The sequence below is a fragment of the Pristiophorus japonicus genome, chromosome 3, assembly GCF_044704955.1.
Source record: "Pristiophorus japonicus isolate sPriJap1 chromosome 3, sPriJap1.hap1, whole genome shotgun sequence".
Classification (NCBI taxonomy): domain Eukaryota; kingdom Metazoa; phylum Chordata; class Chondrichthyes; family Pristiophoridae; genus Pristiophorus; species Pristiophorus japonicus.
Window position 1 is genome coordinate 227051 of NC_091979.1, and position 23242 is coordinate 250292.

The 23242-nt window shown below is 44.0% G+C and overlaps 19 non-coding genes across 19 annotated transcripts; all 19 read right to left on the reverse strand.

Moving 5' to 3' along the window:
* Positions 1-844: 844 nt before the first annotated feature.
* trnak-uuu (transfer RNA lysine (anticodon UUU)) lies at positions 845-917 on the reverse strand. Its single transcript has one exon. It is a non-coding gene; the product is annotated as a tRNA-Lys (tRNA).
* Positions 918-2053: 1136 nt separating this feature from the next.
* Positions 2054-2126, reverse strand: trnaq-uug (transfer RNA glutamine (anticodon UUG)). The gene has a single exon. It is a non-coding gene; the product is annotated as a tRNA-Gln (tRNA).
* Positions 2127-3262: 1136 nt separating this feature from the next.
* Positions 3263-3335, reverse strand: trnaq-uug (transfer RNA glutamine (anticodon UUG)). Its single transcript has one exon. It is a non-coding gene; the product is annotated as a tRNA-Gln (tRNA).
* Positions 3336-4471: 1136 nt separating this feature from the next.
* On the reverse strand, positions 4472-4544 carry trnak-uuu (transfer RNA lysine (anticodon UUU)). Its single transcript has one exon. It is a non-coding gene; the product is annotated as a tRNA-Lys (tRNA).
* A 1136-nt stretch (positions 4545-5680) lies between these two features.
* trnaq-uug (transfer RNA glutamine (anticodon UUG)) lies at positions 5681-5753 on the reverse strand. Its single transcript has one exon. It is a non-coding gene; the product is annotated as a tRNA-Gln (tRNA).
* A 1136-nt stretch (positions 5754-6889) lies between these two features.
* Positions 6890-6962, reverse strand: trnaq-uug (transfer RNA glutamine (anticodon UUG)). The gene has a single exon. It is a non-coding gene; the product is annotated as a tRNA-Gln (tRNA).
* Positions 6963-8098: 1136 nt separating this feature from the next.
* Positions 8099-8171, reverse strand: trnaq-uug (transfer RNA glutamine (anticodon UUG)). The gene has a single exon. It is a non-coding gene; the product is annotated as a tRNA-Gln (tRNA).
* Positions 8172-9307: 1136 nt separating this feature from the next.
* On the reverse strand, positions 9308-9380 carry trnak-uuu (transfer RNA lysine (anticodon UUU)). The gene has a single exon. It is a non-coding gene; the product is annotated as a tRNA-Lys (tRNA).
* Positions 9381-10516: 1136 nt separating this feature from the next.
* Positions 10517-10589, reverse strand: trnaq-uug (transfer RNA glutamine (anticodon UUG)). Its single transcript has one exon. It is a non-coding gene; the product is annotated as a tRNA-Gln (tRNA).
* A 1136-nt stretch (positions 10590-11725) lies between these two features.
* Positions 11726-11798, reverse strand: trnak-uuu (transfer RNA lysine (anticodon UUU)). The gene has a single exon. It is a non-coding gene; the product is annotated as a tRNA-Lys (tRNA).
* Positions 11799-12934: 1136 nt separating this feature from the next.
* trnak-uuu (transfer RNA lysine (anticodon UUU)) lies at positions 12935-13007 on the reverse strand. The gene has a single exon. It is a non-coding gene; the product is annotated as a tRNA-Lys (tRNA).
* Positions 13008-14143: 1136 nt separating this feature from the next.
* trnak-uuu (transfer RNA lysine (anticodon UUU)) lies at positions 14144-14216 on the reverse strand. Its single transcript has one exon. It is a non-coding gene; the product is annotated as a tRNA-Lys (tRNA).
* A 1136-nt stretch (positions 14217-15352) lies between these two features.
* trnak-uuu (transfer RNA lysine (anticodon UUU)) lies at positions 15353-15425 on the reverse strand. The gene has a single exon. It is a non-coding gene; the product is annotated as a tRNA-Lys (tRNA).
* A 1136-nt stretch (positions 15426-16561) lies between these two features.
* trnak-uuu (transfer RNA lysine (anticodon UUU)) lies at positions 16562-16634 on the reverse strand. Its single transcript has one exon. It is a non-coding gene; the product is annotated as a tRNA-Lys (tRNA).
* A 1136-nt stretch (positions 16635-17770) lies between these two features.
* On the reverse strand, positions 17771-17843 carry trnak-uuu (transfer RNA lysine (anticodon UUU)). Its single transcript has one exon. It is a non-coding gene; the product is annotated as a tRNA-Lys (tRNA).
* A 1136-nt stretch (positions 17844-18979) lies between these two features.
* trnak-uuu (transfer RNA lysine (anticodon UUU)) lies at positions 18980-19052 on the reverse strand. Its single transcript has one exon. It is a non-coding gene; the product is annotated as a tRNA-Lys (tRNA).
* A 1136-nt stretch (positions 19053-20188) lies between these two features.
* trnak-uuu (transfer RNA lysine (anticodon UUU)) lies at positions 20189-20261 on the reverse strand. Its single transcript has one exon. It is a non-coding gene; the product is annotated as a tRNA-Lys (tRNA).
* Positions 20262-21397: 1136 nt separating this feature from the next.
* On the reverse strand, positions 21398-21470 carry trnak-uuu (transfer RNA lysine (anticodon UUU)). The gene has a single exon. It is a non-coding gene; the product is annotated as a tRNA-Lys (tRNA).
* Positions 21471-22606: 1136 nt separating this feature from the next.
* On the reverse strand, positions 22607-22679 carry trnak-uuu (transfer RNA lysine (anticodon UUU)). Its single transcript has one exon. It is a non-coding gene; the product is annotated as a tRNA-Lys (tRNA).
* Positions 22680-23242: the final 563 nt, after the last annotated feature.

Consider the following 23242-nt stretch of genomic DNA (forward strand, 5'->3'; position numbering starts at 1 on the left):
GGTGGTGCTGCTGTAATGCGACAAATGGCAGTGATAAGTAACCAATGGCACATAGACAGATTAAGTGAGTGGGCACAACTATGGCAACTGCAGTTCAATGTGCGTGACATAATCTACTTTCGAAGCAAGTAACATAATTCCCAGCATTTTTCTAAATGATGTGAAGCAACTGAGTGACAAGGAGGATAATAGTTCGTGAGTTGAAGTTCACACATCAATAAAAACTGGTAGACATGTTCAAAACAACATCAAATTTCGAACATAACGCTGCTCTTTACCTCAAGGGGTCCTGCGCTACATGCGGGAGTGTACAAGGCGTCAGATGTATGGAACATTTTCATAAGCCATCGAGAACACTTCATTCAGTTGAGGATCATCTCCTGACGAAGAATATCCTGGCGTTGGAGAGTGAGCCTCACAGATCCACCACAATGATAAGGGCCTTGCAATTTCAATGACGAGCATAATTTGTACAAAGATTGATTGTGAAAGATTGACGAGCAATCAAGCCAATGTATGTAAAAGTAAAAATGAATTGAGATTCTCAATACGGGCGCTCAATATTTCCTCCCTTGGGCAAATCACAAACAACAGGCAAAATGATCAGATTTGTCGTCGGACTTGCAGCAGCAAAATCAGCCCATCAGATAAACAGAGGTAGAAATATGGACACCTATAGTAAAACAGGGAACGACTCTGCTCGTGGAAATCGAGCTCTCATGATTGCAAGCTGTGGATTTTCAGCAGATCGTTTTCTGAGGAAGGCAAGATGGTCTGACCTTGTCAGTTTGTGTTTTATCAGGCTGCACGAACGTGGAAATTAAAAGTCGTGCTTTAAACACAACGCCCGAACAGGGACTTGAACCCTGGACCCTCAGATTAAAAGTCTGATGCTCTACCGACTGAGCTATCCAGGCTCTAACGCAACGCACCCAATCTGCGAACATCACTGTCTGATACGAATCGCTCCCCCCTCCAGGCTTTGCAATACCTTCTGTCGTGCACTCGCCTGCACAGCGCATTGCTGTCACAGAATGGTTTCCACCTGCAAGATTGACAGAAGAAATAGGCTCCATTCGACAATCGGCTCATTTGTGAGCAGCGGCATGAATTGTGAGAAATGCAGGGACCTACACTTCATCATATTTATTACTGGCTTCAATCAACCATCACAGAGTTTTTCATATTCAGTTGTCATGTGGACACGGTGGTGGTGCTGCTGTAATGCTACAAATGGCAGTGATAAGTAACCAATGGCACATAGACAGATTAAGTGAGTGGGCACAACTATGGCAACTGCAGTTCAATGTGCGTGACATAATCTACTTTCGAAGCAAGTAACATAATTCCCAGCATTTTTCTGAATGATGTGAAGCAACTGAGTGACAAGGAGGATAATAGTTCGTGAGTTGAAGTTCACACATCAATAAAAACTGGTAGACATGTTCAAAACAACATCAAATTTCGAACATAACGCTGCTCTTTACCTCAAGGGGTCCTGCGCTACATGCGGGAGTGTACAAGGCGTCAGATGTATGGAACATTTTCATAAGCCATCGAGAACACTTCATTCAGTTGAGGATCATCTCCTGACGAAGAATATCCTGGCGTTGGAGAGTGAGCCTCACAGATCCACCACAATGATAAGGGCCTTGCAATTTCAATGACGAGCATAATTTGTACAAAGATTGATTGTGAAAGATTGACGAGCAATCAAGCCAATGTATGTAAAAGTTAAAATGAATTGAGACGCTCAATACGGGCGCTCAATATTTCCTCCCTTGGGCAAATCACAAACAAGAGGCAAAATGATCAGATTTGTCGTCGGACTTGCAGCAGCAAAATCAGCCCATCAGATAAACAGAGGTAGAAATATGGACACCTATAGTAAAACAGGGAACGACTATGCTCGTGGAAATCGAGCTGTCATGATTGCAAGCTGTGGATTTTCAGCAGATCGTTTTCTGAGGAAGGCAAGATGGTCTGACCTTGTCAGTTTGTGTTTTATCAGGCTGCACGAACGTGGAAATTAAAAGTCATGCTTTAAACACAACGCCCGAACAGGGACTTGAACCCTGGACCCTCAGATTCAAAGTCTGATGCTCTACCGACTGAGCTATCCAGGCTCTAACGCAGCATACCCAATCTGCGAACATCACTGTCTGATACGAATCGCTCCCCCCTCCAGGCTTTGCAATACCTTCTGTCGTGCACTCGCCTGCACAGCGCATTGCTGTCACAGAATGGTTTCCACCTGCAAGATTGACAGAAGAAATAGGCTCCATTCGACAATCGGCTCATTTGTGAGCAGCGGCATGAATTGTGAGAAATGCAGGGACCTACACTTCATCATATTTATTACTGGCTTCAATCAACCATCACAGAGTTTTTCATATTCAGTTGTCATGTGGACACTGTGGTGGTGCTGCTGTAATGCGACAAATGGCAGTGATAAGTAACCAATGGCACATAGACAGATTAAGTGAGTGGGCACAACTATGGCAACTGCAGTTCAATGTGCGTGACATAATCTACTTTCGAAGCAAGTAACATAATTCCCAGCATTTTTCTAAATGATGTGAAGCAACTGAGTGACAAGGAGGATAATAGTTCGTGAGTTGAAGTTCACACATCAATAAAAACTGGTAGACATGTTCAAAACAACATCAAATTTCGAACATAACGCTGCTCTTTACCTCAAGGGGTCCTGCGCTACATGCGGGAGTGTACAAGGCGTCAGATGTATGGAACATTTTCATAAGCCATCGAGAACACTTCATTCAGTTGAGGATCATCTCCTGACGAAGAATATCCTGGCGTTGGAGAGTGAGCCTCACAGATCCACCACAATGATAAGGGCCTTGCAATTTCAATGACGAGCATAATTTGTACAACGATTGATTGTGAAAGATTGACGAGCAATCAAGCCAATGTATGTAAAAGTAAAAATGAATTGAGACGCTCAATACGGGCGCTCAATATTTCCTCCCTTGGGCAAATCACAAACAACAGGCAAAATGATCAGATTTGTCGTCGGACTTGCAGCAGCAAAATCAGCCCATCAGATAAACAGAGGTAGAAATATGGACACCTATAGTAAAACAGGGAACGACTATGCTCGTGGAAATCGAGCTGTCATGATTGCAAGCTGTGGATTTTCAGCAGATCGTTTTCTGAGGAAGGCAAGATGGTCTGACCTTGTCAGTTTGTGTTTTATCAGGCTGCACGAACGTGGAAATTAAAAGTCATGTTTTAAAAACAACGCCCGAACAGGGACTTGAACCCTGGACCCTCAGATTCAAAGTCTGATGCTCTACCGACTGAGCTATCCAGGCTCTAACGCAGCATACCCAATCTGCGAACATCACTGTCTGATACGAATCGCTCCCCCCTCCAGGCTTTGCAATACCTTCTGTCGTGCACTCGCCTGCACAGCGCATTGCTGTCACAGAATGGTTTCCACCTGCAAGATTGACAGAAGAAATAGGCTCCATTCGACAATCGGCTCATTTGTGAGCAGCGGCATGAATTGTGAGAAATGCAGGGACCTACACTTCATCATATTTATTACTGGCTTCAATCAACCATCACAGAGTTTTTCATATTCAGTTGTCATGTGGACACGGTGGTGGTGCTGCTGTAATGCGACAAATGGCAGTGATAAGTAACCAATGGCACATAGACAGATTAAGTGAGTGGGCACAACTATGGCAACTGCAGTTCAATGTGCGTGACATAATCTACTTTCGAAGCAAGTAACATAATTCCCAGCATTTTTCTAAATGATGTGAAGCAACTGAGTGACAAGGAGGATAATAGTTCGTGAGTTGAAGTTCACACATCAATAAAAACTGGTAGACATGTTCAAAACAACATCAAATTTCGAACATAACGCTGCTCTTTACCTCAAGGGGTCCTGCGCTACATGCGGGAGTGTACAAGGCGTCAGATGTATGGAACATTTTCATAAGCCATCGAGAACACTTCATTCAGTTGAGGATCATCTCCTGACGAAGAATATCCTGGCGTTGGAGAGTGAGCCTCACAGATCCACCACAATGATAAGGGCCTTGCAATTTCAATGACGAGCATAATTTGTACAAAGATTGATTGTGAAAGATTGACGAGCAATCAAGCCAATGTATGTAAAAGTAAAAATGAATTGAGATTCTCAATACGGGCGCTCAATATTTCCTCCCTTGGGCAAATCACAAACAACAGGCAAAATGATCAGATTTGTCGTCGGACTTGCAGCAGCAAAATCAGCCCATCAGATAAACAGAGGTAGAAATATGGACACCTATAGTAAAACAGGGAACGACTCTGCTCGTGGAAATCGAGCTCTCATGATTGCAAGCTGTGGATTTTCAGCAGATCGTTTTCTGAGGAAGGCAAGATGGTCTGACCTTGTCAGTTTGTGTTTTATCAGGCTGCACGAACGTGGAAATTAAAAGTCGTGCTTTAAACACAACGCCCGAACAGGGACTTGAACCCTGGACCCTCAGATTAAAAGTCTGATGCTCTACCGACTGAGCTATCCAGGCTCTAACGCAACGCACCCAATCTGCGAACATCACTGTCTGATACGAATCGCTCCCCCCTCCAGGCTTTGCAATACCTTCTGTCGTGCACTCGCCTGCACAGCGCATTGCTGTCACAGAATGGTTTCCACCTGCAAGATTGACAGAAGAAATAGGCTCCATTCGACAATCGGCTCATTTGTGAGCAGCGGCATGAATTGTGAGAAATGCAGGGACCTACACTTCATCATATTTATTACTGGCTTCAATCAACCATCACAGAGTTTTTCATATTCAGTTGTCATGTGGACACGGTGGTGGTGCTGCTGTAATGCTACAAATGGCAGTGATAAGTAACCAATGGCACATAGACAGATTAAGTGAGTGGGCACAACTATGGCAACTGCAGTTCAATGTGCGTGACATAATCTACTTTCGAAGCAAGTAACATAATTCCCAGCATTTTTCTGAATGATGTGAAGCAACTGAGTGACAAGGAGGATAATAGTTCGTGAGTTGAAGTTCACACATCAATAAAAACTGGTAGACATGTTCAAAACAACATCAAATTTCGAACATAACGCTGCTCTTTACCTCAAGGGGTCCTGCGCTACATGCGGGAGTGTACAAGGCGTCAGATGTATGGAACATTTTCATAAGCCATCGAGAACACTTCATTCAGTTGAGGATCATCTCCTGACGAAGAATATCCTGGCGTTGGAGAGTGAGCCTCACAGATCCACCACAATGATAAGGGCCTTGCAATTTCAATGACGAGCATAATTTGTACAAAGATTGATTGTGAAAGATTGACGAGCAATCAAGCCAATGTATGTAAAAGTTAAAATGAATTGAGACGCTCAATACGGGCGCTCAATATTTCCTCCCTTGGGCAAATCACAAACAAGAGGCAAAATGATCAGATTTGTCGTCGGACTTGCAGCAGCAAAATCAGCCCATCAGATAAACAGAGGTAGAAATATGGACACCTATAGTAAAACAGGGAACGACTATGCTCGTGGAAATCGAGCTGTCATGATTGCAAGCTGTGGATTTTCAGCAGATCGTTTTCTGAGGAAGGCAAGATGGTCTGACCTTGTCAGTTTGTGTTTTATCAGGCTGCACGAACGTGGAAATTAAAAGTCATGCTTTAAACACAACGCCCGAACAGGGACTTGAACCCTGGACCCTCAGATTCAAAGTCTGATGCTCTACCGACTGAGCTATCCAGGCTCTAACGCAGCATACCCAATCTGCGAACATCACTGTCTGATACGAATCGCTCCCCCCTCCAGGCTTTGCAATACCTTCTGTCGTGCACTCGCCTGCACAGCGCATTGCTGTCACAGAATGGTTTCCACCTGCAAGATTGACAGAAGAAATAGGCTCCATTCGACAATCGGCTCATTTGTGAGCAGCGGCATGAATTGTGAGAAATGCAGGGACCTACACTTCATCATATTTATTACTGGCTTCAATCAACCATCACAGAGTTTTTCATATTCAGTTGTCATGTGGACACTGTGGTGGTGCTGCTGTAATGCGACAAATGGCAGTGATAAGTAACCAATGGCACATAGACAGATTAAGTGAGTGGGCACAACTATGGCAACTGCAGTTCAATGTGCGTGACATAATCTACTTTCGAAGCAAGTAACATAATTCCCAGCATTTTTCTAAATGATGTGAAGCAACTGAGTGACAAGGAGGATAATAGTTCGTGAGTTGAAGTTCACACATCAATAAAAACTGGTAGACATGTTCAAAACAACATCAAATTTCGAACATAACGCTGCTCTTTACCTCAAGGGGTCCTGCGCTACATGCGGGAGTGTACAAGGCGTCAGATGTATGGAACATTTTCATAAGCCATCGAGAACACTTCATTCAGTTGAGGATCATCTCCTGACGAAGAATATCCTGGCGTTGGAGAGTGAGCCTCACAGATCCACCACAATGATAAGGGCCTTGCAATTTCAATGACGAGCATAATTTGTACAAAGATTGATTGTGAAAGATTGACGAGCAATCAAGCCAATGTATGTAAAAGTTAAAATGAATTGAGACGCTCAATACGGGCGCTCAATATTTCCTCCCTTGGGCAAATCACAAACAAGAGGCAAAATGATCAGATTTGTCGTCGGACTTGCAGCAGCAAAATCAGCCCATCAGATAAACAGAGGTAGAAATATGGACACCTATAGTAAAACAGGGAACGACTATGCTCGTGGAAATCGAGCTGTCATGATTGCAAGCTGTGGATTTTCAGCAGATCGTTTTCTGAGGAAGGCAAGATGGTCTGACCTTGTCAGTTTGTGTTTTATCAGGCTGCACGAACGTGGAAATTAAAAGTCATGCTTTAAACACAACGCCCGAACAGGGACTTGAACCCTGGACCCTCAGATTCAAAGTCTGATGCTCTACCGACTGAGCTATCCAGGCTCTAACGCAGCATACCCAATCTGCGAACATCACTGTCTGATACGAATCGCTCCCCCCTCCAGGCTTTGCAATACCTTCTGTCGTGCACTCGCCTGCACAGCGCATTGCTGTCACAGAATGGTTTCCACCTGCAAGATTGACAGAAGAAATAGGCTCCATTCGACAATCGGCTCATTTGTGAGCAGCGGCATGAATTGTGAGAAATGCAGGGACCTACACTTCATCATATTTATTACTGGCTTCAATCAACCATCACAGAGTTTTTCATATTCAGTTGTCATGTGGACACTGTGGTGGTGCTGCTGTAATGCGACAAATGGCAGTGATAAGTAACCAATGGCACATAGACAGATTAAGTGAGTGGGCACAACTATGGCAACTGCAGTTCAATGTGCGTGACATAATCTACTTTCGAAGCAAGTAACATAATTCCCAGCATTTTTCTAAATGATGTGAAGCAACTGAGTGACAAGGAGGATAATAGTTCGTGAGTTGAAGTTCACACATCAATAAAAACTGGTAGACATGTTCAAAACAACATCAAATTTCGAACATAACGCTGCTCTTTACCTCAAGGGGTCCTGCGCTACATGCGGGAGTGTACAAGGCGTCAGATGTATGGAACATTTTCATAAGCCATCGAGAACACTTCATTCAGTTGAGGATCATCTCCTGACGAAGAATATCCTGGCGTTGGAGAGTGAGCCTCACAGATCCACCACAATGATAAGGGCCTTGCAATTTCAATGACGAGCATAATTTGTACAAAGATTGATTGTGAAAGATTGACGAGCAATCAAGCCAATGTATGTAAAAGTAAAAATGAATTGAGACGCTCAATACGGGCGCTCAATATTTCCTCCCTTGGGCAAATCACAAACAAGAGGCAAAATGATCAGATTTGTCGTCGGACTTGCAGCAGCAAAATCAGCCCATCAGATAAACAGAGGTAGAAATATGGACACCTATAGTAAAACAGGGAACGACTATGCTCGTGGAAATCGAGCTGTCATGATTGCAAGCTGTGGATTTTCAGCAGATCGTTTTCTGAGGAAGGCAAGATGGTCTGACCTTGTCAGTTTGTGTTTTATCAGGCTGCACGAACGTGGAAATTAAAAGTCATGCTTTAAACACAACGCCCGAACAGGGACTTGAACCCTGGACCCTCAGATTCAAAGTCTGATGCTCTACCGACTGAGCTATCCAGGCTCTAACGCAGCATACCCAATCTGCGAACATCACTGTCTGATACGAATCGCTCCCCCCTCCAGGCTTTGCAATACCTTCTGTCGTGCACTCGCCTGCACAGCGCATTGCTGTCACAGAATGGTTTCCACCTGCAAGATTGACAGAAGAAATAGGCTCCATTCGACAATCGGCTCATTTGTGAGCAGCGGCATGAATTGTGAGAAATGCAGGGACCTACACTTCATCATATTTATTACTGGCTTCAATCAACCATCACAGAGTTTTTCATATTCAGTTGTCATGTGGACACTGTGGTGGTGCTGCTGTAATGCGACAAATGGCAGTGATAAGTAACCAATGGCACATAGACAGATTAAGTGAGTGGGCACAACTATGGCAACTGCAGTTCAATGTGCGTGACATAATCTACTTTCGAAGCAAGTAACATAATTCCCAGCATTTTTCTAAATGATGTGAAGCAACTGAGTGACAAGGAGGATAATAGTTCGTGAGTTGAAGTTCACACATCAATAAAAACTGGTAGACATGTTCAAAACAACATCAAATTTCGAACATAACGCTGCTCTTTACCTCAAGGGGTCCTGCGCTACATGCGGGAGTGTACAAGGCGTCAGATGTATGGAACATTTTCATAAGCCATCGAGAACACTTCATTCAGTTGAGGATCATCTCCTGACGAAGAATATCCTGGCGTTGGAGAGTGAGCCTCACAGATCCACCACAATGATAAGGGCCTTGCAATTTCAATGACGAGCATAATTTGTACAAAGATTGATTGTGAAAGATTGACGAGCAATCAAGCCAATGTATGTAAAAGTAAAAATGAATTGAGACGCTCAATACGGGCGCTCAATATTTCCTCCCTTGGGCAAATCACAAACAAGAGGCAAAATGATCAGATTTGTCGTCGGACTTGCAGCAGCAAAATCAGCCCATCAGATAAACAGAGGTAGAAATATGGACACCTATAGTAAAACAGGGAACGACTATGCTCGTGGAAATCGAGCTCTCATGATTGCAAGCTGTGGATTTTCAGCAGATCGTTTTCTGAGGAAGGCAAGATGGTCTGACCTTGTCAGTTTGTGTTTTATCAGGCTGCACGAACGTGGAAATTAAAAGTCGTGCTTTAAACACAACGCCCGAACAGGGACTTGAACCCTGGACCCTCAGATTAAAAGTCTGATGCTCTACCGACTGAGCTATCCAGGCTCGAACACAGCATACCCAATCTGCGAACATCACTGTCTGATACGAATCGCTCCCCCCTCCAGGCTTTGCAATACCTTCTGTCGTGCACTCGCCTGCACAGCGCATTGCTGTCACAGAATGGTTTCCACCTGCAAGATTGACAGAAGAAATAGGCTCCATTCGACAATCGGCTCATTTGTGAGCAGCGGCATGAATTGTGAGAAATGCAGGGACCTACACTTCATCATATTTATTACTGGCTTCAATCAACCATCACAGAGTTTTTCATATTCAGTTGTCATGTGGACACTGTGGTGGTGCTGCTGTAATGCGACAAATGGCAGTGATAAGTAACCAATGGCACATAGACAGATTAAGTGAGTGGGCACAACTATGGCAACTGCAGTTCAATGTGCGTGACATAATCTACTTTCGAAGCAAGTAACATAATTCCCAGCATTTTTCTGAATGATGTGTAGCAACTGAGTGACAAGGAGGATAATAGTTCGTGAGTTGAAGTTCACACATCAATAAAAACTGGTAGACATGTTCAAAACAACATCAAATTTCGAACATAACGCTGCTCTTTACCTCAAGGGGTCCTGCGCTACATGCGGGAGTGTACAAGGCGTCAGATGTATGGAACATTTTCATAAGCCATCGAGAACACTTCATTCAGTTGAGGATCATCTCCTGACGAAGAATATCCTGGCGTTGGAGAGTGAGCCTCACAGATCCACCACAATGATAAGGGCCTTGCAATTTCAATGACGAGCATAATTTGTACAAAGATTGATTGTGAAAGATTGACGAGCAATCAAGCCAATGTATGTAAAAGTTAAAATGAATTGAGACGCTCAATACGGGCGCTCAATATTTCCTCCCTTGGGCAAATCACAAACAACAGGCAAAATGATCAGATTTGTCGTCGGACTTGCAGCAGCAAAATCAGCCCATCAGATAAACAGAGGTAGAAATATGGACACCTATAGTAAAACAGGGAACGACTATGCTCGTGGAAATCGAGCTGTCATGATTGCAAGCTGTGGATTTTCAGCAGATCGTTTTCTGAGGAAGGCAAGATGGTCTGACCTTGTCAGTTTGTGTTTTATCAGGCTGCACGAACGTGGAAATTAAAAGTCATGCTTTAAACACAACGCCCGAACAGGGACTTGAACCCTGGACCCTCAGATTCAAAGTCTGATGCTCTACCGACTGAGCTATCCAGGCTCTAACGCAGCATACCCAATCTGCGAACATCACTGTCTGATACGAATCGCTCCCCCCTCCAGGCTTTGCAATACCTTCTGTCGTGCACTCGCCTGCACAGCGCATTGCTGTCACAGAATGGTTTCCACCTGCAAGATTGACAGAAGAAATAGGCTCCATTCGACAATCGGCTCATTTGTGAGCAGCGGCATGAATTGTGAGAAATGCAGGGACCTACACTTCATCATATTTATTACTGGCTTCAATCAACCATCACAGAGTTTTTCATATTCAGTTGTCATGTGGACACTGTGGTGGTGCTGCTGTAATGCGACAAATGGCAGTGATAAGTAACCAATGGCACATAGACAGATTAAGTGAGTGGGCACAACTATGGCAACTGCAGTTCAATGTGCGTGACATAATCTACTTTCGAAGCAAGTAACATAATTCCCAGCATTTTTCTGAATGATGTGTAGCAACTGAGTGACAAGGAGGATAATAGTTCGTGAGTTGAAGTTCACACATCAATAAAAACTGGTAGACATGTTCAAAACAACATCAAATTTCGAACATAACGCTGCTCTTTACCTCAAGGGGTCCTGCGCTACATGCGGGAGTGTACAAGGCGTCAGATGTATGGAACATTTTCATAAGCCATCGAGAACACTTCATTCAGTTGAGGATCATCTCCTGACGAAGAATATCCTGGCGTTGGAGAGTGAGCCTCACAGATCCACCACAATGATAAGGGCCTTGCAATTTCAATGACGAGCATAATTTGTACAACGATTGATTGTGAAAGATTGACGAGCAATCAAGCCAATGTATGTAAAAGTAAAAATGAATTGAGACGCTCAATACGGGCGCTCAATATTTCCTCCCTTGGGCAAATCACAAACAACAGGCAAAATGATCAGATTTGTCGTCGGACTTGCAGCAGCAAAATCAGCCCATCAGATAAACAGAGGTAGAAATATGGACACCTATAGTAAAACAGGGAACGACTATGCTCGTGGAAATCGAGCTCTCATGATTGCAAGCTGTGGATTTTCAGCAGATCGTTTTCTGAGGAAGGCAAGATGGTCTGACCTTGTCAGTTTGTGTTTTATCAGGCTGCACGAACGTGGAAATTAAAAGTCGTGCTTTAAACACAACACCCGAACAGGGACTTGAACCCTGGACCCTCAGATTAAAAGTCTGATGCTCTACCGACTGAGCTATCCAGGCTCTAACACAGCATACCCAATCTGCGAACATCACTGTCTGACACGAATCGCTCCCCCCTCCAGGCTTTGCAATAGCTTCTGTCGTGCACTCGCCTGCACAGCGCATTGCTGTCACAGAATGGTTTCCACCTGCAAGATGGACAGACGAAATAGGCTGCATTCGACAAACGGCTCATTTGTGAGCAGCGGCATGAATTGTGAGAAATGCAGGGACCTACACTTCATCATATTTATTACTGGCTTCAATCAACCATCACAGAGTTTTTCATATTCAGTTGTCATGTGGACACGGTGGTGGTGCTGCTGTAATGCTACAAATGGCAGTGATAAGTAACCAATGGCACATAGACAGATTAAGTGAGTGGGCACAACTATGGCAACTGCAGTTCAATGTGCGTGACATAATCTACTTTCGAAGCAAGTAACATAATTCCCAGCATTTTTCTGAATGATGTGAAGCAACTGAGTGACAAGGAGGATAATAGTTCGTGAGTTGAAGTTCACACATCAATAAAAACTGGTAGACATGTTCAAAACAACATCAAATTTCGAACATAACGCTGCTCTTTACCTCAAGGGGTCCTGCGCTACATGCGGGAGTGTACAAGGCGTCAGATGTATGGAACATTTTCATAAGCCATCGAGAACACTTCATTCAGTTGAGGATCATCTCCTGACGAAGAATATCCTGGCGTTGGAGAGTGAGCCTCACAGATCCACCACAATGATAAGGGCCTTGCAATTTCAATGACGAGCATAATTTGTACAAAGATTGATTGTGAAAGATTGACGAGCAATCAAGCCAATGTATGTAAAAGTTAAAATGAATTGAGACGCTCAATACGGGCGCTCAATATTTCCTCCCTTGGGCAAATCACAAACAAGAGGCAAAATGATCAGATTTGTCGTCGGACTTGCAGCAGCAAAATCAGCCCATCAGATAAACAGAGGTAGAAATATGGACACCTATAGTAAAACAGGGAACGACTGTGCTCGTGGAAATCGAGCTCTCATGATTGCAAGCTGTGGATTTTCAGCAGATCGTTTTCTGAGGAAGGCAAGATGGTCTGACCTTGTCAGTTTGTGTTTTATCAGGCTGCACGAACGTGGAAATTAAAAGTCGTGCTTTAAACACAACGCCCGAACAGGGACTTGAACCCTGGACCCTCAGATTAAAAGTCTGATGCTCTACCGACTGAGCTATCCAGGCTCGAACGCAGCGTACCCAATCTGCGAACATCACTGTCTGACACGAATCGCTCCCTCCTCCAGGCTTTCCAATACCTTCTGTCCTGCACTCGCCTGCACAGCGCATTGCTGTCACAGAATGGTTTCCACCTGCAAGATTGACAGAAGAAATAGGCTCCATTCGACAATCGGCTCATTTGTGAGCAGCGGCATGAATTGTGAGAAATGCAGGGACCTACACTTCATCATATTTATTACTGGCTTCAATCAACCATCACAGAGTGTTTCATATTCAGTTATCATGTGGACACGGTGGTGGTGCTGCTGTAATGCTACAAATGGCAGTGATAAGTAACCAATGGCACATAGACAGATTAAGTGAGTGGGCACAACTATGGCAACTGCAGTTCAATGTGCGTGACATAATCTACTTTCGAAGCAAGTAACATAATTCCCAGCATTTTTCTGAATGATGTGTAGCAACTGAGTGACAAGGAGGATAATAGTTCGTGAGTTGAAGTTCACACATCAATAAAAACTGGTAGACATGTTCAAAACAACATCAAATTTCGAACATAACGCTGCTCTTTACCTCAAGGGGTCCTGCGCTACATGCGGGAGTGTACAAGGCGTCAGATGTATGGAACATTTTCATAAGCCATCGAGAACACTTCATTCAGTTGAGGATCATCTCCTGACGAAGAATATCCTGGCGTTGGAGAGTGAGCCTCACAGATCCACTACAATGATAAGGGCCTTGCAATTTCAATGACGAGCATAATTTGTACAACGATTGATTGTGAAAGATTGACGAGCAATCAAGCCAATGTATGTAAAAGTTAAAATGAATTGAGACGCTCAATACGGGCGCTCAATATTTCCTCCCTTGGGCAAATCACAAACAAGAGGCAAAATGATCAGATTTGTCGTCGGACTTGCAGCAGCAAAATCAGCCCATCAGATAAACAGAGGTAGAAATATGGACACCTATAGTAAAACAGGGAACGACTATGCTCGTGGAAATCGAGCTCTCATGATTGCAAGCTGTGGATTTTCAGCAGATCGTTTTCTGAGGAAGGCAAGATGGTCTGACCTTGTCAGTTTGTGTTTTATCAGGCTGCACGAACGTGGAAATTAAAAGTCGTGCTTTAAACACAACACCCGAACAGGGACTTGAACCCTGGACCCTCAGATTAAAAGTCTGATGCTCTACCGACTGAGCTATCCAGGCTCTAACACAGCATACCCAATCTGCGAACATCACTGTCTGACACGAATCGCTCCCCCCTCCAGGCTTTGCAATAGCTTCTGTCGTGCACTCGCCTGCACAGCGCATTGCTGTCACAGAATGGTTTCCACCTGCAAGATGGACAGACGAAATAGGCTCCATTCGACAAACGGCTCATTTGTGAGCAGCGGCATGAATTGTGAGAAATGCAGGGACCTACACTTCATCATATTTATTACTGGCTTCAATCAACCATCACAGAGTTTTTCATATTCAGTTGTCATGTGGACACGGTGGTGGTGCTGCTGTAATGCTACAAATGGCAGTGATAAGTAACCAATGGCACATAGACAGATTAAGTGAGTGGGCACAACTATGGCAACTGCAGTTCAATGTGCGTGACATAATCTACTTTCGAAGCAAGTAACATAATTCCCAGCATTTTTCTGAATGATGTGAAGCAACTGAGTGACAAGGAGGATAATAGTTCGTGAGTTGAAGTTCACACATCAATAAAAACTGGTAGACATGTTCAAAACAACATCAAATTTCGAACATAACGCTGCTCTTTACCTCAAGGGGTCCTGCGCTACATGCGGGAGTGTACAAGGCGTCAGATGTATGGAACATTTTCATAAGCCATCGAGAACACTTCATTCAGTTGAGGATCATCTCCTGACGAAGAATATCCTGGCGTTGGAGAGTGAGCCTCACAGATCCACCACAATGATAAGGGCCTTGCAATTTCAATGACGAGCATAATTTGTACAAAGATTGATTGTGAAAGATTGACGAGCAATCAAGCCAATGTATGTAAAAGTTAAAATGAATTGAGACGCTCAATACGGGCGCTCAATATTTCCTCCCTTGGGCAAATCACAAACAAGAGGCAAAATGATCAGATTTGTCGTCGGACTTGCAGCAGCAAAATCAGCCCATCAGATAAACAGAGGTAGAAATATGGACACCTATAGTAAAACAGGGAACGACTGTGCTCGTGGAAATCGAGCTCTCATGATTGCAAGCTGTGGATTTTCAGCAGATCGTTTTCTGAGGAAGGCAAGATGGTCTGACCTTGTCAGTTTGTGTTTTATCAGGCTGCACGAACGTGGAAATTAAAAGTCGTGCTTTAAACACAACGCCCGAACAGGGACTTGAACCCTGGACCCTCAGATTAAAAGTCTGATGCTCTACCGACTGAGCTATCCAGGCTCGAACGCAGCGTACCCAATCTGCGAACATCACTGTCTGACACGAATCGCTCCCTCCTCCAGGCTTTGCAATACCTTCTGTCCTGCACTCGCCTGCACAGCGCATTGCTGTCACAGAATGGTTTCCACCTGCAAGATTGACAGAAGAAATAGGCTCCATTCGACAATCGGCTCATTTGTGAGCAGCGGCATGAATTGTGAGAAATGCAGGGACCTACACTTCATCATATTTATTACTGGCTTCAATCAACCATCACAGAGTGTTTCATATTCAGTTATCATGTGGACACGGTGGTGGTGCTGCTGTAATGCTACAAATGGCAGTGATAAGTAACCAATGGCACATAGACAGATTAAGTGAGTGGGCACAACTATGGCAACTGCAGTTCAATGTGCGTGACATAATCTACTTTCGAAGCAAGTAACATAATTCCCAGCATTTTTCTGAATGATGTGTAGCAACTGAGTGACAAGGAGGATAATAGTTCGTGAGTTGAAGTTCACACATCAATAAAAACTGGTAGACATGTTCAAAACAACATCAAATTTCGAACATAATGCTGCTCTTTACCTCAAGGGGTCCTGCGCTACATGCGGGAGTGTACAAGGCGTCAGATGTATGGAACATTTTCATAAGCCATCGAGAACACTTCATTCAGTTGAGGATCATCTCCTGAAGAAGAATATCCTGGCGTTGGAGAGTGAGCCTCACAGATCCACCACAATGATAAGGGCCTTGCAATTTCAATGACGAGCATAATTTGTACAAAGATTGATTGTGAAAGATTGAGGAGCAATCAAGCCAATGTATGTAAAAGTTAAAATGAATTGAGACGCTCAATACGGGCGCTCAATATTTCCTCCCTTGGGCAAATCACAAACAAGAGGCAAAATGATCAGATTTGTCGTCGGACTTGCAGCAGCAAAATCAGCCCATCAGATAAACAGAGGTAGAAATATGGACACCTATAGTAAAACAGGGAACGACTATGCTCGTGGAAATCGAGCTCTCATGATTGCAAGCTGTGGATTTTCAGCAGATCGTTTTCTGAGGAAGGCAAGATGGTCTGACCTTGTCAGTTTGTGTTTTATCAGGCTGCACGAACGTGGAAATTAAAAGTCGTGCTTTAAACACAACGCCCGAACAGGGACTTGAACCCTGGACCCTCAGATTAAAAGTCTGATGCTCTACCGACTGAGCTATCCAGGCTCGAACACAGCATACCCAATCTGCGAACATCACTGTCTGATACGAATCGCTCCCCCCTCCAGGCTTTGCAATACCTTCTGTCGTGCACTCGCCTGCACAGCGCATTGCTGTCACAGAATGGTTTCCACCTGCAAGATTGACAGAAGAAATAGGCTCCATTCGACAATCGGCTCATTTGTGAGCAGCGGCATGAATTGTGAGAAATGCAGGGACCTACACTTCATCATATTTATTACTGGCTTCAATCAACCATCACAGAGTGTTTCATATTCAGTTATCATGTGGACACGGTGGTGGTGCTGCTGTAATGCTACAAATGGCAGTGATAAGTAACCAATGGCACATAGACAGATTAAGTGAGTGGGCACAACTATGGCAACTGCAGTTCAATGTGCGTGACATAATCTACTTTCGAAGCAAGTAACATAATTCCCAGCATTTTTCTGAATGATGTGTAGCAACTGAGTGACAAGGAGGATAATAGTTCGTGAGTTGAAGTTCACACATCAATAAAAACTGGTAGACATGTTCAAAACAACATCAAATTTCGAACATAACGCTGCTCTTTACCTCAAGGGGTCCTGCGCTACATGCGGGAGTGTACAAGGCGTCAGATGTATGGAACATTTTCATAAGCCATCGAGAACACTTCATTCAGTTGAGGATCATCTCCTGACGAAGAATATCCTGGCGTTGGAGAGTGAGCCTCACAGATCCACCACAATGATAAGGGCCTTGCAATTTCAATGACGAGCATAATTTGTACAACGATTGATTGTGAAAGATTGACGAGCAATCAAGCCAATGTATGTAAAAGTAAAAATGAATTGAGACGCTCAATACGGGCGCTCAATATTTCCTCCCTTGGGCAAATCACAAACAACAGGCAAAATGATCAGATTTGTCGTCGGACTTGCAGCAGCAAAATCAGCCCATCAGATAAACAGAGGTAGAAATATGGACACCTATAGTAAAACAGGGAACGACTCTGCTCGTGGAAATCGAGCTCTCATGATTGCAAGCTGTGGATTTTCAGCAGATCGTTTTCTGAGGAAGGCAAGATGGTCTGACCTTGTCAGTTTGTGTTTTATCAGGCTGCACGAACGTGGAAATTAAAAGTCGTGCTTTAAACACAACGCCCGAACAGGGACTTGAACCCTGGACCCTCAGATTAAAAGTCTGATGCTCTACCGACTGAGCTATCCAGGCTCTAACGCAGCATACCCAATCTGCGAACATCACTGTCTGATACGAATCGCTCCCCCCTCCAGGCTTTGCAATACCTTCTGTCGTGCACTCGCCTGCACAGCGCATTGCTGTCACAGAATGGTTTCCACCTGCAAGATTGACAGAAGAAATAGGCTCCATTCGACAATCGGCTCATTTGTGAGCAGCGGCATGAATTGTGAGAAATGCAGGGACCTACACTTCATCATATTTATTACTGGCTTCAATCAACCATCACAGAGTTTTTCATATTCAGTTGTCATGTGGACACGGTGGTGGTGCTGCTGTAATGCTACAAATGGCAGTGATAAGTAACCAATGGCACATAGACAGATTAAGTGAGTGGGCACAACTATGGCAACTGCAGTTCAATGTGCGTGACATAATCTACTTTCGAAGCAAGTAACATAATTCCCAGCATTTTTCTGAATGATGTGAAGCAACTGAGTGACAAGGAGGATAATAGTTCGTGAGTTGAAGTTCACACATCAATAAAAACTGGTAGACATGTTCAAAACAACATCAAATTTCGAACATAACGCTGCTCTTTACCTCAAGGGGTCCTGCGCTACATGCGGGAGTGTACAAGGCGTCAGATGTATGGAACATTTTCATAAGCCATCGAGAACACTTCATTCAGTTGAGGATCATCTCCTGACGAAGAATATCCTGGCGTTGGAGAGTGAGCCTCACAGATCCACCACAATGATAAGGGCCTTGCAATTTCAATGACGAGCATAATTTGTACAAAGATTGATTGTGAAAGATTGAGGAGCAATCAAGCCAATGTATGTAAAAGTTAAAATGAATTGAGACGCTCAATACGGGCGCTCAATATTTCCTCCCTTGGGCAAATCACAAACAAGAGGCAAAATGATCAGATTTGTCGTCGGACTTGCAGCAGCAAAATCAGCCCATCAGATAAACAGAGGTAGAAATATGGACACCTGTAGTAAAACAGGGAACGACTATGCTCGTGGAAATCGAGCTCTCATGATTGCAAGCTGTGGATTTTCAGCAGATCGTTTTCTGAGGAAGGCAAGATGGTCTGACCTTGTCAGTTTGTGTTTTATCAGGCTGCACGAACGTGGAAATTAAAAGTCGTGCTTTAAACACAACGCCCGAACAGGGACTTGAACCCTGGACCCTCAGATTAAAAGTCTGATGCTCTACCGACTGAGCTATCCAGGCTCGAACACAGCATACCCAATCTGCGAACATCACTGTCTGATACGAATCGCTCCCCCCTCCAGGCTTTGCAATACCTTCTGTCGTGCACTCGCCTGCACAGCGCATTGCTGTCACAGAATGGTTTCCACCTGCAAGATTGACAGAAGAAATAGGCTCCATTCGACAATCGGCTCATTTGTGAGCAGCGGCATGAATTGTGAGAAATGCAGGGACCTACACTTCATCATATTTATTACTGGCTTCAATCAACCATCACAGAGTGTTTCATATTCAGTTATCATGTGGACACGGTGGTGGTGCTGCTGTAATGCTACAAATGGCAGTGATAAGTAACCAATGGCACATAGACAGATTAAGTGAGTGGGCACAACTATGGCAACTGCAGTTCAATGTGCGTGACATAATCTACTTTCGAAGCAAGTAACATAATTCCCAGCATTTTTCTGAATGATGTGTAGCAACTGAGTGACAAGGAGGATAATAGTTCGTGAGTTGAAGTTCACACATCAATAAAAACTGGTAGACATGTTCAAAACAACATCAAATTTCGAACATAACGCTGCTCTTTACCTCAAGGGGTCCTGCGCTACATGCGGGAGTGTACAAGGCGTCAGATGTATGGAACATTTTCATAAGCCATCGAGAACACTTCATTCAGTTGAGGATCATCTCCTGACGAAGAATATCCTGGCGTTGGAGAGTGAGCCTCACAGATCCACCACAATGATAAGGGCCTTGCAATTTCAATGACGAGCATAATTTGTACAACGATTGATTGTGAAAGATTGACGAGCAATCAAGCCAATGTATGTAAAAGTAAAAATGAATTGAGACGCTCAATACGGGCGCTCAATATTTCCTCCCTTGGGCAAATCACAAACAACAGGCAAAATGATCAGATTTGTCGTCGGACTTGCAGCAGCAAAATCAGCCCATCAGATAAACAGAGGTAGAAATATGGACACCTATAGTAAAACAGGGAACGACTATGCTCGTGGAAATCGAGCTGTCATGATTGCAAGCTGTGGATTTTCAGCAGATCGTTTTCTGAGGAAGGCAAGATGGTCTGACCTTGTCAGTTTGTGTTTTATCAGGCTGCACGAACGTGGAAATTAAAAGTCATGCTTTAAACACAACGCCCGAACAGGGACTTGAACCCTGGACCCTCAGATTAAAAGTCTGATGCTCTACCGACTGAGCTATCCAGGCTCTAACGCAGCATACCCAATCTGCGAACATCACTGTCTGATACGAATCGCTCCCCCCTCCAGGCTTTGCAATACCTTCTGTCGTGCACTCGCCTGCACAGCGCATTGCTGTCACAGAATGGTTTCCACCTGCAAGATTGACAGAAGAAATAGGCTCCATTCGACAATCGGCTCATTTGTGAGCAGCGGCATGAATTGTGAGAAATGCAGGGACCTACACTTCATCATATTTATTACTGGCTTCAATCAACCATCACAGAGTTTTTCATATTCAGTTGTCATGTGGACACGGTGGTGGTGCTGCTGTAATGCTACAAATGGCAGTGATAAGTAACCAATGGCACATAGACAGATTAAGTGAGTGGGCACAACTATGGCAACTGCAGTTCAATGTGCGTGACATAATCTACTTTCGAAGCAAGTAACATAATTCCCAGCATTTTTCTGAATGATGTGAAGCAACTGAGTGACAAGGAGGATAATAGTTCGTGAGTTGAAGTTCACACATCAATAAAAACTGGTAGACATGTTCAAAACAACATCAAATTTCGAACATAACGCTGCTCTTTACCTCAAGGGGTCCTGCGCTACATGCGGGAGTGTACAAGGCGTCAGATGTATGGAACATTTTCATAAGCCATCGAGAACACTTCATTCAGTTGAGGATCATCTCCTGACGAAGAATATCCTGGCGTTGGAGAGTGAGCCTCACAGATCCACCACAATGATAGGGGCCTTGCAATTTCAATGACGAGCATAATTTGTACAAAGATTGATTGTGAAAGATTGACGAGCAATCAAGCCAATGTATGTAAAAGTTAAAATGAATTGAGACGCTCAATACGGGCGCTCAATATTTCCTCCCTTGGGCAAATCACAAACAAGAGGCAAAATGATCAGATTTGTCGTCGGACTTGCAGCAGCAAAATCAGCCCATCAGATAAACAGAGGTAGAAATATGGACACCTATAGTAAAACAGGGAACGACTATGCTCGTGGAAATCGAGCTCTCATGATTGCAAGCTGTGGATTTTCAGCAGTTCGTTTTCTGAGGAAGGCAAGATGGTCTGACCTTGTCAGTTTGTGTTTTATCAGGCTGCACGAACGTGGAAATTAAAAGTCGTGCTTTAAACACAACGCCCGAACAGGGACTTGAACCCTGGACCCTCAGATTAAAAGTCTGATGCTCTACCGACTGAGCTATCCAGGCTCGAACACAGCATACCCAATCTGCGAACATCACTGTCTGATACGAATCGCTCCCCCCTCCAGGCTTTGCAATACCTTCTGTCGTGCACTCGCCTGCACAGCGCATTGCTGTCACAGAATGGTTTCCACCTGCAAGATTGACAGAAGAAATAGGCTCCATTCGACAATCGGCTCATTTGTGAGCAGCGGCATGAATTGTGAGAAATGCAGGGACCTACACTTCATCATATTTATTACTGGCTTCAATCAACCATCACAGAGTTTTTCATATTCAGTTGTCATGTGGACACTGTGGTGGTGCTGCTGTAATGCGACAAATGGCAGTGATAAGTAACCAATGGCACATAGACAGATTAAGTGAGTGGGCACAACTATGGCAACTGCAGTTCAATGTGCGTGACATAATCTACTTTCGAAGCAAGTAACATAATTCCCAGCATTTTTCTAAATGATGTGAAGCAACTGAGTGACAAGGAGGATAATAGTTCGTGAGTTGAAGTTCACACATCAATAAAAACTGGTAGACATGTTCAAAACAACATCAAATTTCGAACATAACGCTGCTCTTTACCTCAAGGGGTCCTGCGCTACATGCGGGAGTGTACAAGGCGTCAGATGTATGGAACATTTTCATAAGCCATCGAGAACACTTCATTCAGTTGAGGATCATCTCCTGACGAAGAATATCCTGGCGTTGGAGAGTGAGCCTCACAGATCCACCACAATGATAAGGGCCTTGCAATTTCAATGACGAGCATAATTTGTACAAAGATTGATTGTGAAAGATTGACGAGCAATCAAGCCAATGTATGTAAAAGTAAAAATGAATTGAGATTCTCAATACGGGCGCTCAATATTTCCTCCCTTGGGCAAATCACAAACAACAGGCAAAATGATCAGATTTGTCGTCGGACTTGCAGCAGCAAAATCAGCCCATCAGATAAACAGAGGTAGAAATATGGACACCTATAGTAAAACAGGGAACGACTCTGCTCGTGGAAATCGAGCTCTCATGATTGCAAGCTGTGGATTTTCAGCAGATCGTTTTCTGAGGAAGGCAAGATGGTCTGACCTTGTCAGTTTGTGTTTTATCAGGCTGCACGAACGTGGAAATTAAAAGTCGTGCTTTAAACACAACGCCCGAACAGGGACTTGAACCCTGGACCCTCAGATTAAAAGTCTGATGCTCTACCGACTGAGCTATCCAGGCTCTAATGCAGCATACCCAATCTGCGAACATCACTGTCTGACACGAATCGCTCCCCCCTCCAGGCTTTGCAATACATTCTGTCGTGCACTCGCCTGCACAGCGCATTGCTGTCACAGAATGGTTTCCACCTGCAAGATGGACAGAAGAAATAGGCTCCATTCGACAATCGGCTCATTTGTGAGCAGCGGCATGAATTGTGAGAAATGCAGGGACCTACACTTCATCATATTTATTACTGGCTTCAATCAACCATCACAGAGTTTTTCATATTCAGTTGTCATGTGGACACTGTGGTGGTGCTGCTGTAATGCTACAAATGGCAGTGATAAGTAACCAATGGCACATAGACAGATTAAGTGAGTGGGCACAACTATGGCAACTGCAGTTCAATGTGCGTGACATAATCTACTTTCGAAGCAAGTAACATAATTCCCAGCATTTTTCTAAATGATGTGAAGCAACTGAGTGACAAGGAGGATAATAGTTCGTGAGTTGAAGTTCACACATCAATAAAAACTGGTAGACATGTTCAAAACAACATCAAATTTCGAACATAACGCTGC